Source organism: Mustela erminea, chromosome 6 (assembly GCF_009829155.1).
Source record: "Mustela erminea isolate mMusErm1 chromosome 6, mMusErm1.Pri, whole genome shotgun sequence".
Classification (NCBI taxonomy): domain Eukaryota; kingdom Metazoa; phylum Chordata; class Mammalia; order Carnivora; family Mustelidae; genus Mustela; species Mustela erminea.
Window position 1 is genome coordinate 51,168,003 of NC_045619.1, and position 18,178 is coordinate 51,186,180.

General features: G+C 39.9%; 1 protein-coding gene across 3 annotated transcripts in view; it reads right to left on the reverse strand.

The window, feature by feature from the left end:
- Positions 1 to 18,178, reverse strand: part of MSRB3 (methionine sulfoxide reductase B3) — a 163,339-nt gene that overhangs the window by 84,999 nt on the left and 60,162 nt on the right. The window lies entirely within an intron of this gene.

The following is an 18,178-nucleotide window of genomic DNA, read 5'->3' on the forward strand; positions in this document are numbered from 1 at the left end:
GCTGAACGACAGTCTTTTAGTGGAAGTCTAAATTAACTTTAAATTTGTACTATTCTCAGTTATTTGGTATTTCACTGTTTTTGTTATAAGGTACATCTGTCAAAGTAGGTTGGTATATCCATTTGTAATAGCTTATTGCCTTGATTTATAACCTCTTAAATAATTAGCTATCTTGGATCCTCATTTGTCTTCTGGCCCAGGCCATGCAAGTGGCATATAGGACCAGGCTTGGTAATAAATCATTATGTAAAAAGGTACGTCTTCCTATGGGTCACAGACAAAAAAAGTTTCAAAGCCACTGACTGAGGGATACCAAGTTCACACTCCTCTGCAGTGTGTCTGAGGGGCCCTGATCCCAGGTCTCCCTCCCCAGCTGTAACCCACATTGTGTCCTCCACTCTCACCAAATGCAGCTGCTGCCATATTATCAGCCCGCATCCAGTGCCCTCGGCCGCCGGTGCCCTCCCCCCAGCTCCTTAGTGACAAGCTCTTAGGCAACTGTGAAGACCCACCTCAATCCCATCAGTACCCTACCTGGCCCCTTGCCTCCCAGAGCTCCGTGCTTGCCCCTCAGTTACTGCATGGTGTGGGGTCTGGCACAGAGACCCCTACACTGTGTTTCAGAGAGATGAAGGCTGGTCTAGTCCTGCTTCATATTCCCAGCACTCACTGCGGCATGTGGCACTGAAGAGTTATTAAAACATGTGTAGTAGGAATTAACACACGGACAAATGGATCTATGCGCTAACGGAAGGCTATAAATAGGTACGGTGGCCAAACATTCAATAAAATGCCTGCTTTGAGATGTGAAATATTGTGTCAAAAAACTCTTATTCCTCGGACCATCTTATCGTCTCTAGAGGTAGCCGGTCAATATGTAAAATGTATGTATAAAGTGCAGAGAAAACATCTTCACAAATGAGTTAATGATGTCCCGTATCAGTTGAAAAACAAGAATGTTTTTAGAATTCTCAGACACAGTACTGAACCTTCAAAAAACACACAACTACTCTATTATTAATTAAGACTTAATAGTAGAGTTAATACTATCTCTTTGGGGATTAAGGAAAGTCGGTCCTGTGGTAGAAGTTAATTCAGATTTCTCAGATTTTACACACACAAGACAAAAAGTAGGTCTCTACTGTGTTATGGACTATGATCATCTCTACTTCTAAATCCTCTTTTAATAAGTAAAGTATAGACAGGATCAAACAAATGGCAAGAGTGAAAAACAATTCACACATAATACAGATTATACTAGAAAGGCAAAAAGGGATGGTCCTTCATTTATTCCACACCATGTGTGATGTGCTTATTTTCAGTAGTATATTAAGCTAGATAGCAGGAATATAAAAATGCATGAACTAAGGTTATGTGGAGTATAAGATACATAAATAGAATTATGTCCACACAGACACCCATTTAACCCCTTGATTCCATACTCACATCTAAGCTTAACGCTACACAACTAGCTGCTTTGGCAATCGCCAAAAGTTGGAGAATATAGCACACACTGCTACGGTCTTCCATGTCCTTTCTCCACTTCTTTATTTTAGAAATAGATGCTCTGAGTTTTCGATGGGCACATAAGCTGCCTAAGTAAGACAACCTTTCCACAATATCTCCTAACTCCTTGTAGCTAGTTGTAATCATGTGACTAAGTTCTTGCCGAAAGGATGCAGGCAGAAGTGATGTGTATGGCATCTGAGTCGTGCCCTTCCACAGAGCTGCATCCCTTTCTTCTTCCCAAGGGCTGGAATGTAGATGTGATTTCAGGAGCTGAAGCAGCCTTACATCATGAGAGAGAAGCTAGTATCAGAGTATCAGCCTGTTACCAGCCCTTGTACTGAAGGTACATACACACTGGTAGCACCACACCAATCCTGTTACCATGTTTAAGCCACTATTATTTTGGGGCACTTGTAGCAATATTACCACACTAAAAAAGGCTTAAACCTAAACTCCAAATTTTTCAACCAGAATAGTTTTTATGAATTTGTAGTTGCTAGGAAAATTTAAATATCATTACTACTTTTTTCAATAATTTAAATATATAATGAATGCATTCTTTAGATAACGAAACTGTATTTTTTAAAAAAGGTGGCTTTAGTCTTTTTTATTTTTAAAAGAGGGTGGCTTTAGTCTTTCAGTAGAGTTCTACAGTTCTGCACAAATTTATAAAACTACTGTCCTCTATTTATAGGAAATAACCCAGAGTCCAGGAAAGTTCTGTGTATTGAAGTCAAAAGTTTTTATTTATTTTATCGTTTTTTAAAATTGTATTGTCTCTTATGAGGAACCCACAAAGTGTCAGAGAAACGGCTTTTGCTTAATGTCCAAATGAATTAAAAAATTTTTAATGAGAACCACGTTAAGTATGAGCTACATGAAGCTGAGGAACTCATTGTGCCAAAAGGTTTTAGGTAATGTGTGGAAAGGTGAGGGTGCTGTTCTTAGTGTTTTAAATTGATGTCAATCTAAGATTCTAGTTGCAGAAGTTATTAAAAGGAAGAAGAAGGAGTAACAGATGGATTTCTGCCTATAAGGTCATCATTATATATGACAACTCCTCTATACCCAGGATTTTCTAGAACAGTCCAGGTCAAATAACCTGTTCTGTTGTCCCCTTAAAAGATAGAAAAATTTCAGAAATTCCATTATTTCAGGAGCCTACTTATAAGCTTTAGAATTTCTTTTAATAATAGCGATGAGTATCTATGCCCCTTCTTCTGGCTACATAAATAGAATATGCTTCCTCTGCTTGGAACACTCCCTCCTCCGACCTCATTCTAGTATCCTAACCCTTTGTCTAACTTCTAAACTCTCCGCACAGATTAGTTTTCATCATTGCTTCTTTGAAAAGGAGTGGCCAGACGATGTTAAATCCCTTGAGTTTATACCCAAATAGCACCAGTTGTTCCTTCTTTGTGCTCATCAGATTTGAAATCCTACACCGGTTCATGTTATTTGACCATACTAAAAGTGTTCAACAACTGTGGCAGACACTGGTTGTTGCCTATCTAACCACCAGTCTTCTTCCCTGAAGACAGAATCCCAGTTTTGGAAGGGTGCTCAAGATGTGTTCCCCTTCAGTCCCCCAACAGGAATGGCTGGTTCCCAGATAGGCAGGTAACCCCATTCCAACAAGCAAGAGGTACCGGGAGGTCTGCTGGGACACTTCTTGGAAAGGTTTTTCTCCATGAAAAGGACAGAGGTGATTTAGGGAGAAGGCCCTTTTCCTACTTTCTCCCTCTCCCTGTTTCCTGCCTTTGAGGTTATTATTTAAGGCTGTGACACTTAGAACCGCTACGGCAATCTTGTAACATTGAAGGGAAGGCCAGGAGAATCACAGAAATGCCAACACAGAACTCTGATAGTGTTCCAGTTCCAGAAGAGTCTTTCTTTAGAGTTTCTGTGGAGGTAGTCAAGTCTGTCCCTGTTAAACCACTTTTACTAAGGTATTTCTGTTACTTTCAACACAGAATATTCTAATATTGTAACCAAAGTAGAACTAGGTTATGAGATACCTACTTATTGCATTTAAAACTTAGGCCTCTATGTTTTATTTTGATGATAAAGATGCTACAAAGGCAAAAGACAGGAAAATACACAAGAAAAAATAAATTTAAATGTTGAAAGACACATTAGTTACCACAACAAAAACTGAGAAAAAATGTACAAATAAAAAGTGTCCATTAATGGCATGCTCAATTTTTTTTTTAAACTGACAAAAATGAATCAAACAACCCATAAATTTAGAAATCAAAACAGTCAGCCAAAGAGGAGCAAACTTGAGGCGCCCTACTTGAAGAGGCCCCACAGGAGCCTGTTAATGAGAAACTGAGGTTCAGGGACTGCGAGGCACCCCAAGCACCTCTTCCTTTGACAGACTCTTCCCCTGGACACCGGATAGCACCCAAGTACCATGCCGTGTAAGCTCCCGCTCCCCACGGGCACACTCTACTTCTGCTGGTATTATGTGGTTTTTTTGTGTTTTCCTCGTAACCAGGCCATGGTCCTGTCACTGGGATCACTGCCACCCTGAGATGTTGGTCCAAGACTTTATGCAGCAGAAATGTAGAGTCTATGCGGCACTTAATATTGAGGCAGTAGGGGTGCCTGGGTGGCTCAGTGGGTTAAGCCTCTGCCTTTGGCTCAGGTCATGGTCCCAGGGTCCTGGGATCGAGCCCTACATCGGGCTCCCTGCTCGGCTGGGAGCTTGCTTCCCCCTCTCTCTCTGCCTGCCTCTCTGCCTACTTATGATCTCTCTCTCTGTCAAATAAATAAATAAAATCTTAAAAAAAAAATATTAAGGTGGTAATCATGGAAAAGCCAGCTGACTGAGACAGACAGACCAGAGCCCGGCTCAGGTCTACCCCATGCTACCCTAGGTGACTTTGGAGAAGATAATTACTGCTCTAAGTCTCAGCGGCGCTCTTTATAGAATGGAAGGAATTTATTTGCCTTTTACAGTTTATGTGTGTCCTACTATGAACTTCCCAGGTCAGGCTCTGGCATGTATTGTAAGTTGAGTAAAGATAGGTTTCTATCTAAGCAAAGATACTAACTAAAATTGACCTATAGCTACAAGTACATCTAGCAATATTTTGGCCACATATACATACATACATATAAACAGAATGTATTACTCTGCTTGTGATCTTAGTTGGGATACAATTTTAATAGGAGTGCCAAAATGATGTAGCAAAACACAAGAGAGAATAGCAGTAAAAATAACCAAAGAAACTGGAAATATTTAAGAGAGAAGGCCAATGCAAAATAATATAAATGATCTGTTTATACAACATAGAGAAGAAATCTTATTTGTCCTTAAAACACAAATGAAACATTCTCTAAAATAGCTGTATAATTCGGGGTGCCTGGCTGGCTCAGTTGGTGAAGTACCTGCCTTCGGCTCAGGTCATGATCCCAGGGTCCTGGGATGGAGCGCTCCCATCTTGCTCCCCCCACCCAGATCAGGCTCCCTGCTCATCAGGGAGCCTGCTTCTCCCTCCCCCTCTGTCCTAACCTACCCCCCCAAAATAAATAAGTAACCAAAAACCAAAATATAAAATAGTTGCACAATGCAGTCAACAGCATATAGCATTAAGAATCAAGAGACCTGGAATCAAGTTCAGAAACCAGGACAAGTCATTTAACTTGTGAAGCATTTGAAATAAATCAGTGCTTCTCCACACAAACTATTCCATGGAGAGGTAAGCTGTCTAAATTTTTCTGTAGTTCCCCAGAATAAAGAAAAGGAGAACAGGAAAGGAAAGAACAGAGAAAAAGTGAGTGTGAGGGGATAAAAATTTGCATCTGAACAACTCAAACCTACAGACGAGTAAGACTGAAAAAACAGCCAATTCTTTTTTTTTTTTTTTTTTTTTTTTTTTTAAGATTCTATCCATTCACTTGACAGAGATCACAGGTAGGCTGAGAGGCAGGCAGAGAGAGAGAGAGGAGGAAGCAGGCTCCCTGCTGAGCAGAGAGCCCGATGCGGGGCTCGATCCCAGGACTCTAGGACCATGACCCGAGCCGAAGGCAGAGGCTTCAACCACTGAGCCACCCAAGCGCCCCAAAACAGCCAATTCTTAAGGCCATTTTTGGCTCCCAAGTTCCACAGCTGTTCCCTAGGCCATATTGATAACTACCGTCTTTAAGTTCCAGTATCATGTCCTATCTGTATAATCTACAGCACTTAATAATGTGTTTCCTTTAAAATAATTTGCTTCTTGTGTATATTTATATCTCGAGGGAGAACAAAACCTCTAAAGATACTTTAGCCATTGAAAATAAACCCAAAGCACTAAAGAAACAGTGTTAAAGGGGATAGAGGACACCGTCCTGTTAAGAGCTGAAATGCGTCCTCCCCAAATTCTTATGTTGAAGTTCTAACCCCTAGTACTGTGACTGGGTTTGAAAATAGGGTGTTTTTTTTTTTTTTTTAAAGATTTTATTTATTTATTTGACAGAGAGAGATTACAAGTAGGCAGAGAGGCAGGCAGAGAGAGAGAGAGGAGGAAGCAGGCTCCCTGCTGAGCAGAGAGCCCGATGCGGGACTCGATCCCAGGACCCTGAGATCATGACCTGAGCCAAAGGCAGCGGCTTAACCCACTGAGCCACCCAGGCGTCCCGAAAATAGGGTTTTTAAAGAGGTAATTATGTTAACATGAAGTCATTCAAGTGGACCCTAATCCAACGTGACTGGTGTCCTTATGAGAAAAGGAAATCAGGACACAGACGGACCGGGAAGGAAGACCCTCTGAGGGTACAGGGAGAAGACAGTCACCCACAAGCTAAGAAGAGAGAGCTCAGAAGGGAGCAACCCTACTGACATCTTGGTCTGGGGCTTCTAGGCTCCAGAGCTGAGACACAGTAAAGCTCTGGTGTTCAAGCCTCCTGGTCCGTGGCCTTTTGTTATGGAAGCCCTCGTGTTTAAACCACTGCACTTTGTTTCTTCTTCAGCCAGATTTTTAGCAAACTCAAACCTCCAATAAAAGCCAAAAACCCAGAAATTAGCTGGAAATAAAAATGTCTACAGCTCTTATATACTTGCACCCATTTTCGGTACAATATAATTTGGATTTCTCTATTCTCCCTCACTATTTTTAACCAGATTTGGCCAAAGTGCTTTACCTGCATTTTGACCACAGGACAGCTGCTCCTGCAAATTACCAGAGACCACCAGTAGGCACACATGAGACTTGGATCAATGGGCTCTTTGTCTCGTCATACTGCTGTGGGAGAATGTTTCCAATGGTTTTGCCTGGTCCTTTAACACCGGTGTTGTGTACATACTTGGCATGTGCTCTCTGGGGGATGAGGCAGACTTGGGAGGTGGTAAAATTTATTGCCCTACATCAGTTTTACACATAATATTTGTTTTCTTATTTTCCCTGGAAATTTTCTTTTCTATTCTAGGTTGTAATCAGAAGGAGAACAATAGAAGTTGTGGCTAGCAGGTTAATGCTAGACACAATAAATAGAAGATCCTAAAATTTTAGAGAGACAACAAAAGAAATTCAAACAAGGGAAATCCAGAGTTGGTGACTGTAGAGGCAAAGATTCTACACACTTCAAAATCCTCTGAGGATGTCAATGGGAGATAGAAAGATAAGAGAATATCATCCTCCATACTTTACAGAACCCTAACTACCTCATTAAGGCATCACTGCCCAATTGTTTTATAACACAATTTAATAACTGTTAAATATTTAATATTAATAATGATAGCTAGAAGTCATGAAATCAATCATTTAATTATGCTATATAGTAAGACACAGAAGTATATTATTTAGACAGGATTTTATTTTTTAAATCATTAGTTAATAATTTTAGGGTTAAGAATCACGTTTTAGGGATGCCTGGGTGGCTCAGTTGGTTAAGCAGCTGCCTTCGGCTCAGGTCATGATCCCAGCGTCCTGGGATCGAGTCCCACATCGGACTCCTTGCTCGGCAGGGAGCCTGCTTCTCCCTCTGCCTCTGCCTGCCTCTCTGTCTGCCTGTGCTCGCTCTCTCTCCCTCTCTCTCTCTCTGATAAATAAACAAAAATCTTAAAAAAAAAAAAAAAGATACAGGTTTTAGTTGTCTAGAGAATATGTTTATCCAAAGCCCTTCATTTCCTAAATATCACTATACACAAACAGAAGAAGCAACACAAAATTAAGAAGAGAAAAGCATAAATTAAGAATAAAGAGACCACGGAGAAAAAAATCTAATTGTCAGTGTTAAGTGTGTGTACTCCTGTTTCTTCAAAGCACTAAAACAGTCATTTAGATCTTAAAAAATCAGTTGTGTTTTTCATTTGCAAAGATGATACATCTGCTACTCTATACAGTTTTTTTCCCCCAAGATTTATTCATTTGAGAGTGGAGGGGAGGGACAGAAGGAGAGAGAGAATTTCAGGCAGACTCCCCGATGAGCCAGAGCCCCCACACACACTCAATCTCACATCCCTGAGATCATAACCTGAGCTGAAACCAAGTGTCGGACTCTTAATTGACTGAGCTACCCAGGCGCCCCCAGATCTCAACTTTAAAAGCCATTATAAGGAGTTGTGATTTTTAAAGATACATCATCAGTTTTTCAAATTATAATCTGATTTAAGTCATTTAAAATTTCACTCTCTTATGTGAAAAATGAACTACAAAGAACAACAACAAAAAAAGAGAGTCTACCTGGTACCCACATCTTGGTTTTCTTGGTTTGTTAAGATTTTGTTTATTTATTTCTTTGAGGCAGGGGTGGGGGGCTGGGGAGGGTGGGATGGATGGTTAGGAGCAGAGGTTGAGGGACAAGCAGACTCTGTGCTGAGCAGGGAGCTAAATGCAGAGCTTAATCCCAGGACCCTGAGATCATGACCTGAGCCAAACTCAAAAGTCGGATGCTTAACCAACTGAGCCACCTAGGTGCCCCCGGATCTTGGTTTTTAATACCATTCTCTAATAAAAGGATCCAGGGCTTCTTGGAGAAATGGCTGATTCTAGAACTGGGGCAGGAAATACACAAGATAAAACTAAATTATCAAGTGGTGCTAGAAAACAAAGAAGGGCTCAAAAACAAAAACCCCACATTGAAGGGGGTATCTTAAAGGGATACAGGAGCCAACTGAAAAAGTTCCCAACAGCTAAAGCTGGAACATATGAACAACAAAATAAATAGCGTAGTATTAGATTATAACCCAAGGTATAAACTAAATATACATGAGTCCATATCTATATAGGTAAATGATTCATTAAATAAATGAGAGAAAAGGCATGCATTTCCCTTTGCAGAATTCCAAATAATTTATATAGCTACTCTGCCCCCAAGATAAAGAATATATCTCACCAGTCCTTAAGCGCGGGCCATTCATCGTGACTTCCTTCCAAAGAGCACAGTATGGAAAGGGGAAAACAGAGTAACTTTGCAGTGGAGACACCAAGTAAATACTACCTCAGCCAGGTGACCAAGGTCAATATTAAGAGTGATGTCACATGTTGATAGTATGTATCCTTGATGTGATGTGATTAAAATGGCACTTTATCTCTGTGATCTTCTATCCCAAAACCCATAACTTCTGTCTAACCGTAAGAAAAACCTCAGACAAATCTCAATAGAGGGGCATCATACAAAATACCTAACCAATATTCCTCAAAACTTTCAGGTCATCAAAAATAAGGAAAGTCTTAAGAAACTGTCAGAGTCAAGAGAAACTGAGGAAACATGATGACTAAGTGTAATGCAGTACCCTGGATAAGATCCTGGAACAGACAAAGGACATTAGGTAAAAACTCAGGAACTCTGGGGACACCTGGGCAGCTCCGTCAGTTAAGCATCTGACTCTTGATTTCAGCTCAGGTCATGATCTCAGGGTCATGAAATTAGCCCCATGGGGGACTACGTGCTCAGTGGGCAGTCTGCTTGAGATGATCTCTGCTTCCCACCCACCCTCACTCACTTGCGTCTGCTTTCTCCCTCTCACACATAAATCAATAAATCTTTGAAAAAAAAAAACGAAACCCTGAGGAAATCTGAATAAAGTATGGACTTTACGTAATAAAAATATATCAATATTATTTCATAAACTGTAACAAATATACTATAGAAATATAAGATATTAATAATAGGAGAAACAGGGTAAGGGAGTATATGAGATCTGTCTGCACAATCTCCAATTTTTCTGCAAATCTAAAACTTTTCAAAAAATTAAATCTATTAAGAGAAAAAAAAAAGCCAAAGCAGAAAGATCATCATAGTAGTTCAGGTGAAAGATGATGAAGATGATGGTGAAGCAGGGAATATAATGAGAACTCGGATTCAGAATGTATTTTGAAAGTGCCCAGTGCAAAATGAATTGGTAGGTTAGATATGAAGTGTGAGGGAAAGAGAATAATCAAGGAATTTTGCTCTAGTAACTAGGTAGATAATGATTATTAGTATTTGAGGGAAACAAGAGAAGACTAGGTTGTTTCTGAATCAGTTGCGACCTCTATTTGTTAAAAAAAATAAAGAATAAATTCCTGATTTATTCTTGTGACTTGGTAGGATCAATAAAGCTTCAAGCTGATGGTTCCTCACAGGATCTCAGATTACTGTAACTTTTTTAATCATAAAGATACTGAAAGCCTACTTTCTTTCTTTCTTACTTTTTTTTTTTTTTAAAGATTTTATTTATTTGACAGAGAGAGATCACAAGTAGAGAGAGGGAGAGGAGGAAGCAGGCTCCCTGCCTAGCAGAGAGCCCGATGTGGGACTTGATCCCCGGACCCTGAGATCATGACCTGAGCTGAAGGCAGAGGCTAACCCACTGAGCCACCCAGGCAGTCCCTGAAAGCCTACTTTCTAATAGAAAAGTATATAACTGCCTTGGAAGAGATGGTATAAAATGTTTCTTAACCTAACTGTGCAATAAAAATAAGTACTAAATCATTGGTTGCCTGGACCCAAATCAATGATTCTGGAAGACGTATGATTATCTGAACTACACTAAGCTTTCAAAAAGCACAGATTAAAGAGTTTGGAAATCTCTACTTCTAAGTTCTCCATCTGATCCAGATGATCCTACAAACCACTGACCCGGATGGCATTCCTTTAAAGCAAAGAAAACTTCAATCTAAAATAACAAAGCATCTCACATTCCTAATTATTTCAATTTGTTTATAACAGTAGTTCCCAAAGTAACTCTTTGCCCCAACAAGGAAGTTAAAGTTATTTCCCATTGCTTCATATAAACTTCCACATTCACAAGTTGTCACACATCACATTAAAAAGTTGTCTTTGTGGGAAGCACTGAACTAAGCACCAACCAAGTAAAAAATCTGTCAGAAAAGACCCAGTCCCCAGACAAAAAAATCATACACCTGCCCCTTTCTTGGTGAATTTACTAAAAATATTGATTTCAGGGGACATCTGGGTGCCTCAGTGGGTTAAGCCTCCTTGCCTTCAGCTCAGGTGATAATCCTGGGGTGCTGGGATCGATTCCCGCATCGGGCTCTCTGCTCAGCAGGGAGCCTGCTTCCTCCTCTCTCTCTGCCTTCCTCTCTCTCTGCTTTCCTCTCGGCCTACTTGTGATCTCTCTCTCTCTGTCAAATAAATAAATAAATAAATATTTTTTTAAAATATTGATTTTATAGCTATTTAGCTATTGTCTCTGCTCACATGAATCAAAGAATAAAACCTTAGATTCCATGAATTACTCAGACTGTGCCAGCAAATCACCTCAGAAGATTAATCACGAAACTGAGGTGTCTTATGTAAGTAAGTTTACACTCCACTGCACCCCCAAATAAAAATAATATGAAAGACCAACATCCAATACCAAAAAGCCTTCCCTCCCAGCTGGAGGTCATGAAAAGAAGTTGACTAGAAGATGTGAGCTTTCATTAAGTCATAGTCCGAAGCATTAATGGAGTGCTCACTATGTGCAAAGCACTTGATTTGAAAGGAAGGAGTCTTGTTTAAAGTAGCCGTAATTCAGCCCATAAAGCCCTTTATAGTTTAAGATCAACAGCGTGAACCTCCATCAGAAACAAACGGGTAGCTGGTTCACACTGGAGAGGCAGGTGTAATTTGGTCAGTGCTGCTCAGTTTCTGAAGTTGAGTGGGCCTGTGCAGTTTGTGTAAATTCCACTTCTGGGTGGTCTTCCAGAGCAATCTCCGCAAGGACCACAGAGCTACTGCAGTTAATTTATGCTTATGCAGACTGTGAGTCATGCAGCCGCCATTAACACTATAGACGTAACTCCTATAACACAGGAGTGAAATGTGCAAATCTTCAGCAGCATAAAGCCAACCTTCCTCAGAGCAGAAAAACTGCAACTAGAATGACCACTGAAAAAAATCAAGGCACAAACGAACAAGTGTAGCTTGTTCCAAGCACAGTGCAAGATAACAGGGGTCATAAATAAATAGCAGAAGGATTCATGGCTTATATCCAGCCATTCAGGATTATTAAATGATATCACGAATACAGTTATCTGCGTTGAGCTGAACGGATGCTCCTTTCTTTTGTCTACTTATTGGTGGTGTGACACAGTAAGACGTCCAGATGTAGGAGCACTAGTGATGGTGACAAGAGGGGTCACGAGCTGAACTCCTACTCTACCGCAAGCATACTTTAACACTTAGACATAAGTAAGACAACCTAGGTAACCCAAAACAAATGAAGATTAAAACTTCATCTCCCATGGGTGCCTGGGTGGCTCAGTGGGTTAAGCCTCTGCCTTCAGCACAGGTCATGATCTCAGGGCGCTGGAATCGAGCCCCACGTCAGGCTCTCTGCTCAGCGGGGAGCCTGCTTCCTTCTCTCTCTCTACCTGCCTCTCTGCCTACTTGTGAGCTCTCTCCCTGTCAAATAAGTAAATAAAATCTTTAAAAAAAAAAAAAAAAAAAAAACTTCATCTCCCAGATGGACAGTTACTAATCTAAAAAAATAATTCTCTTACCTATCCCAAAAGGAGAAAAATTAATCTTTTTTTTTCTTTTTAGAGGGAGAGAGTGAGTGTACCTGGGCCAGGCAGGGGGACTTTTGGCACAGAGGGAAAGGAAGAGAATCTTAAGCAGGCTTTAGGCCCAGCTTGGAGCCCCACATGGGGCCTCTGCCTCACACTCTGAGATCATGACCTGAGCTGAAATCAAGAGTCAGATGCTTAACTGACTGAGCCAGGGTGCCTGGTGTCTCATTGGGTTAAGTGTCTGCCTTTAGCTCAGGCTGTCATCCTGGGTCCTGGGATCAAGCCCTGTATCAGGCTCCTTGCTTAATAGGGGTCTGCTTCTCCCTCCCCCACTGCCTCTCTACATGCCCTTACCCCACTTGAGAACACTCTCTCTCTCTCAAAGAAGTAATCTTTAAAAAAATAAAAAACCGACTGAGCCACCAAGGTACCCCTATCTTCTGTCGTCAAGTTTACTCTACCTAGTCTTTAAATCTCTTTCCCTTATCTCTAATACCTTAAATATATCCCTCTTTATATCTGTCTTCAACTGATCAAAAACATAAAATAAAATTTTCCCTTGAGTTTGCTTTCCCTCCAGTAATAAGGGGTTAGCCTCACCATTCCTACCTTAACTAAATGATGTAACTACGATGACTATGTTTTCTGGAAGTATTCCAATCTCAAATATTTTACTTTATCTGCAATTCAGCTTGCAGTATGAAAACATGAGAGGATATCCTAAAATCTGCACACTCTTACTTTCACTACTACTTCTATCAAAATTGTTTTCTCGCCATTGCCAACCCCTGTGGCTGGTTCTTATTCTTCTGAGTCTCTGCAGCACTTCCTAGCCTTGCTCATCCCTTCCGTGATTTCTAGACTTTGCTCTGCTTGACAGAGTGGCATTTCTTAATGTGTGTCATCAGTAACATCAGTTGCACAGAATATTCCTAAAGTAAGATTCTGAGCTCAGACATTTCTGAAGATGCTACACAGAACATTCTACTTCCAGAGCTCTGCAATGAACATTAGTGAATTGCGTACTCCTTGATTTTTACAATGAAGCAACCATTCGATTTAACTCCATGTTTCTCAGAAAGCAAGTGATGCTTGTATTGATAGTCCACAGAACCCTCTTTTTTTCATGGAACACATATTAGCATGTCATGGAACTGGTCTTTCGCGGGAGTATTCTTCTTCTTCTTCTTTTTTTTTTTTGCAGGAGTAGTATTTTGATCAAACAAATATTCACTGGAACACACTGTGGGGAATATCAATGCACCTGAAATTTTAGGTTAAAACCTGAAATCTATCAGACTCCCAAAGTTGATTTAATTATTTTTTTCCCAAGCCATATTTAAAACAGCAAATTAATCTTTAGTAATGGTTTTTTTCACCAATCTCACACTCAGACGGTTGAGAAATTTTACCTCTGTTTAGTGTTTATTATCTGTAGTGTTTTATCCCTCCCTTACATGGCTATGGACATCACCCTAAGGCAAATCTTTCTTAAGGCCCACCTAAACTCATGGTAATCAAGCATTAGAACTAGGGGAAATCTTTAAGGAAAAAAAAAAAAAAAGATTCTGGGCTCCACCCTAATCTTGCTAAATCAGGATTTGGAGCAGGGGAGAGGCTTGGAATTTGTGATTCTCACGGACAGCCAGATTTACAAACTGCTAATGTAGACCACCAAGGCCCCATGCTCCACGCCTTTTCTCTTTCCCCTGAAGTGAGCTTTTCAGTTCCCTTCCATCATCTGTTCAAGTGACATGGTTTTGAGATGCCTAACCCTCAGGTGCTCTTTCCTGAATGGGGTCCACTTTGTCTACAAGCCTTTTGAAATGGGGCTCTTATACTGAACCACAGAGCACTCCAGATATAGGCTGGCCGACCTGTGAGATAGTAGGACTAGCAATCATCCAATCCCTCCCGCGTTTATGCTGAACAAGCAAAATCAGTCTCCTCCCTATCCCTCCTCCCACAGCAAACCACTACTCACTGGCATCAACACCAGTCTGTGACACCCACTAGACAGTGATCCCCCAGCAAGCAAAGACACTGAGGAGAAGTTTAAGCATTACTTACTAACTCATCATCTGGTCTCTTCTCCAAGGAAGTGGCAGACCCTCCCACTCTCTAATGAACTTGGGTTCTGGAAGCTGCAGTCTTTGCCGAATCTGAAACTGCTTTAGCATCGGTGCTTCACGTTTACAGTGTCTTTGCCACTGACAAAACATTTCAATACTATTTACTTAACCCTCTCCAAAGTTCTCCTGACACAGGTATTGTTCTCATCTTGCAAACAAGGAAATTAAGGCTCACAGAGGTTAAGTAGCTTATTTAAAGTCGTACACAGTAAGGAGAGAGAGAGAGAGAGAGAGAGAGAGAGACTTGAACCTCCCAAGTCTCACACCTTAATCAAAGCTTGTTCTACTTTAAAACCCAAGTACAGTCACTTGGCCATCAGCAGAAAATTAGCACCAATTAACACCAGAGTGCGATGGCTACCAGATGGTGAATTACTCAGCAAAAAGAATGATCAGCCAGAATACAAGGCGGTATTATAATGCAGTGCAGGAGCTGAGGAGTGGTGCCTCTGGGGACAGCCAGACCTGAACTTCTGTCCTAGCTCCATCCTTAGGGCCGGTGTTATTTTGAGTCAATTACACACCCTTTGTGAGCTTTGGTTTTCTATTTAAGTTAGGAAGAATAAAGGAGATAATTTTCTTTAAAGTGCTTAGCGTAATGCCTAGTACGAGGTAAGCCCTCAATCAATGGTTGTTTGTTTGTTCTTTTTTAAATCTCTCATTCAAACATGACAAACAGTTTAAGAAAGCAAGTCTGTTTAAAATAAATACAAATCTTCAACAGTTTAAGAAAGCAAGTCTGTTTAAAATAAATACAAATCTTCTCAAATTGGTGTCTCATCCTTCATCAGTTACCTCCAGGTGTTGGGAGTTAGACCATAGGAAGATAGATGGAAGGTAGCCGCCAGCGGGGAGAAAACCTGAAATGAAGTTTGAAGCTGTAGGCCAAGAGAAGGTTAGTATCTAGAAGGTCTGAGCAACATTTAAGACCCAGGGGCCACCTGTCCTGGGTTAGCATCATTATCACTTAGGGATAAGAGAGAAGGAAAAGAGAAGCAGCAGCAGCCACTTAGAAGAGAAGGGCAGTAGGTAATGTATCCACGTGGGATGTGAGTAAATTATTACACGGACAGGATGGATTTGGACTCTCAAAAATAAATTGGGAATTACATTCTAGTTCATTCTTTCAAATTATCACTGGGAAAAAAAATAAGATAAATTTGGGGGTAGAAAGATGATGTTTTTATTTTTTAAAGACTTTATTTATTTATTTGACAGACAGAGATCACAAGTAGGTAGAGAAGCCGGCAGAGGGAGAGGAGGAAGCAGGCTCCCTGCTGAGCAGAGAACCCGACTTGGGGCTGGATCCCAGGACCCTGGGATCATGACCTGAGCTGAAGGCAGAGGCTTTAACCCAATGAGCCACCCAGGCGCCCCAAGATGATGTTTTTAAAATAAATTGTTCCAGGGCACCTGGCTGGTGAAGTCAGAGGAATGTGGGACTCTTGCTCTCAGAGTCATGAGTTCAAGCCCCACATTGGGTGTGGTGCCCACTTAAAAAAGAAAATTTAATTAAAAAAACCTTTTTTAAATAAATAAATTGTTCAATGTTTGTAGCACATTGACTAAAGATAAATATTAGATATTTTCTTTTTTTTCTTATTACCCAAGAAAATGCATGTCCATCTTTAAAACAAATAAAAAGGATAGACAAGAAAATAAATTACCTATAATCCAACCACCTGGAGATAACTGCTGTTAACATTTGGTGCATAACCTTCTAAACTGCTTTATATTCACATATTGATAGAGATATGTATTTTACAAATATAGTCATATGTAATTATTGTTCTGTAAAATTTAAAATTTGTTTTAAATTTCTTTCCAGACCAGTAAATATTCTTTTGAAATATTATTTGAAATGTCACATATATATTTTCACTAGGTAGTTCACTTAGCTGAATATTCAAAGTAATTTTTGCTATCATAAAGAAGACTGATTAAAGACATTATAGCTTTATCTTAATACATTAACGTGATTTTTAAATAAACTAACAGTGTATTTGCTAGATTAATGGCATGCAGAATTCTAAGACTTTTAACATAACTTATTCAGTTACTGTGCAGAAAGTTACTACCAACTCACACTCCACCCAGCAGGATTTTAAAGTGCTGATTTTCCAGACCCCGACCAACACCTTCTAGGGTTACTTGTCAGTTTGGGTATTACAACTCTCCTATACTCAAATTTGATTCTTAGAAAATTAAACTTAGATTAATTTATTAGAACATAATTACATACAGTATCCTCTTACATTAATTTTTTTCATATCTTTGGTTTTATCCCATCCTCATTTCTAGTGATGGAACCTATTTTCTTTTCTTTCTCCCTTTCCTTCTTGGTTAGACCAACAGAAATGGTCAACTTTATTGGTCTTTTCAAAGATCAACCCCTTGGTTTTACTTAACAGTTCTACTTGTTTTTATCTTTCAAGTTAATTTATCTGAGTGCTTTTAAGATCTCCTCCTTACCTTCGATTTTCATCAGATTTGCTGTGATGTACCCATACACAGTTTCCTTCATATTCAATCTTTCAGATTTATAGCACTTTTTGAATCTGTGACTTTTTTTTTTTTTCCCCCTCAGTTTGGAAACATTCTTGGCTCTTCTCTCTTCAAATACTGCTTCTCTACCATTACTTTTTCCTTCCCTTTCTATGGCTATAATATGTTCTTCCTGAAACTGTAATTCTTGCATTATCTTCTTACTAATTTTCATTTTTTTTAAGACCCTAGCTTCAGTCTGAATATTTTCTACTGTCCTGTTTTTCTGCTCACTAATCTTGCTTCTTTAATGTTCAATATGCTGTTAAATTCATCTCTTGTGTTTATGTCAGTTATGGCATTTTCAGCCCTCAAACTATTTTATTCTTTACAACAGATCCAGTTCTCTGGTGAAATGCCCCATCTTGTCATCTATTTTCTTGAATATATTTATCAGAGTTATTTAAAAGTCTGTGTCTGATGATTTAAATATCCTGATATCTGGGCCACCTGTAGACTTGTATCTTTTGTCAGTTTATTTCCCTTGGTCCTTTACTTTGGTATAGCTAGTAATTTTTGATGAAAGCCAGACAATGTGTACAAAATATCGACGCTGAATGACGTAACCTTCCTTTACAGATGCTCCATCCCATCTTTTTTTTTTTTTTTTTAAGATTTATTTATTTATTTGACAAACAGAGATCACAAGTAGACAGAGACACAGGCAGAGAGCGAGAGAGGAGGAAGCAGGCTCCCCGCTGAGCAGAGAGCCCAATGTGGGGCTCGATCCCTGGACCCTGGGACCATGACCTGAGCCAAAGGCAGAGGCTTTAACCCACTGAGCCACCCAGGCACCCCTCAAGTGGCTAGGTTTTAATCTTAACTGCCAATAACTTGCAGGCTTTGGTTACTCACTCTCTTTCTCTCTCAAATAAAATCTTAAAAAAAAAAATGTTTGGCTATGAACTTCTCTTTTGATATAGCTTTGGGTAGCTGACCCTATTTTTTGTCACTTTTTGCTCTTTTTAATGTTTCCTTATAAATTATAGTCCCAACAGTCCCATTTCCATGTGTCCCTTAGTTGGGACAGGTATGCCTTTGCAGTTGTAAGCAATGCTATTGTTG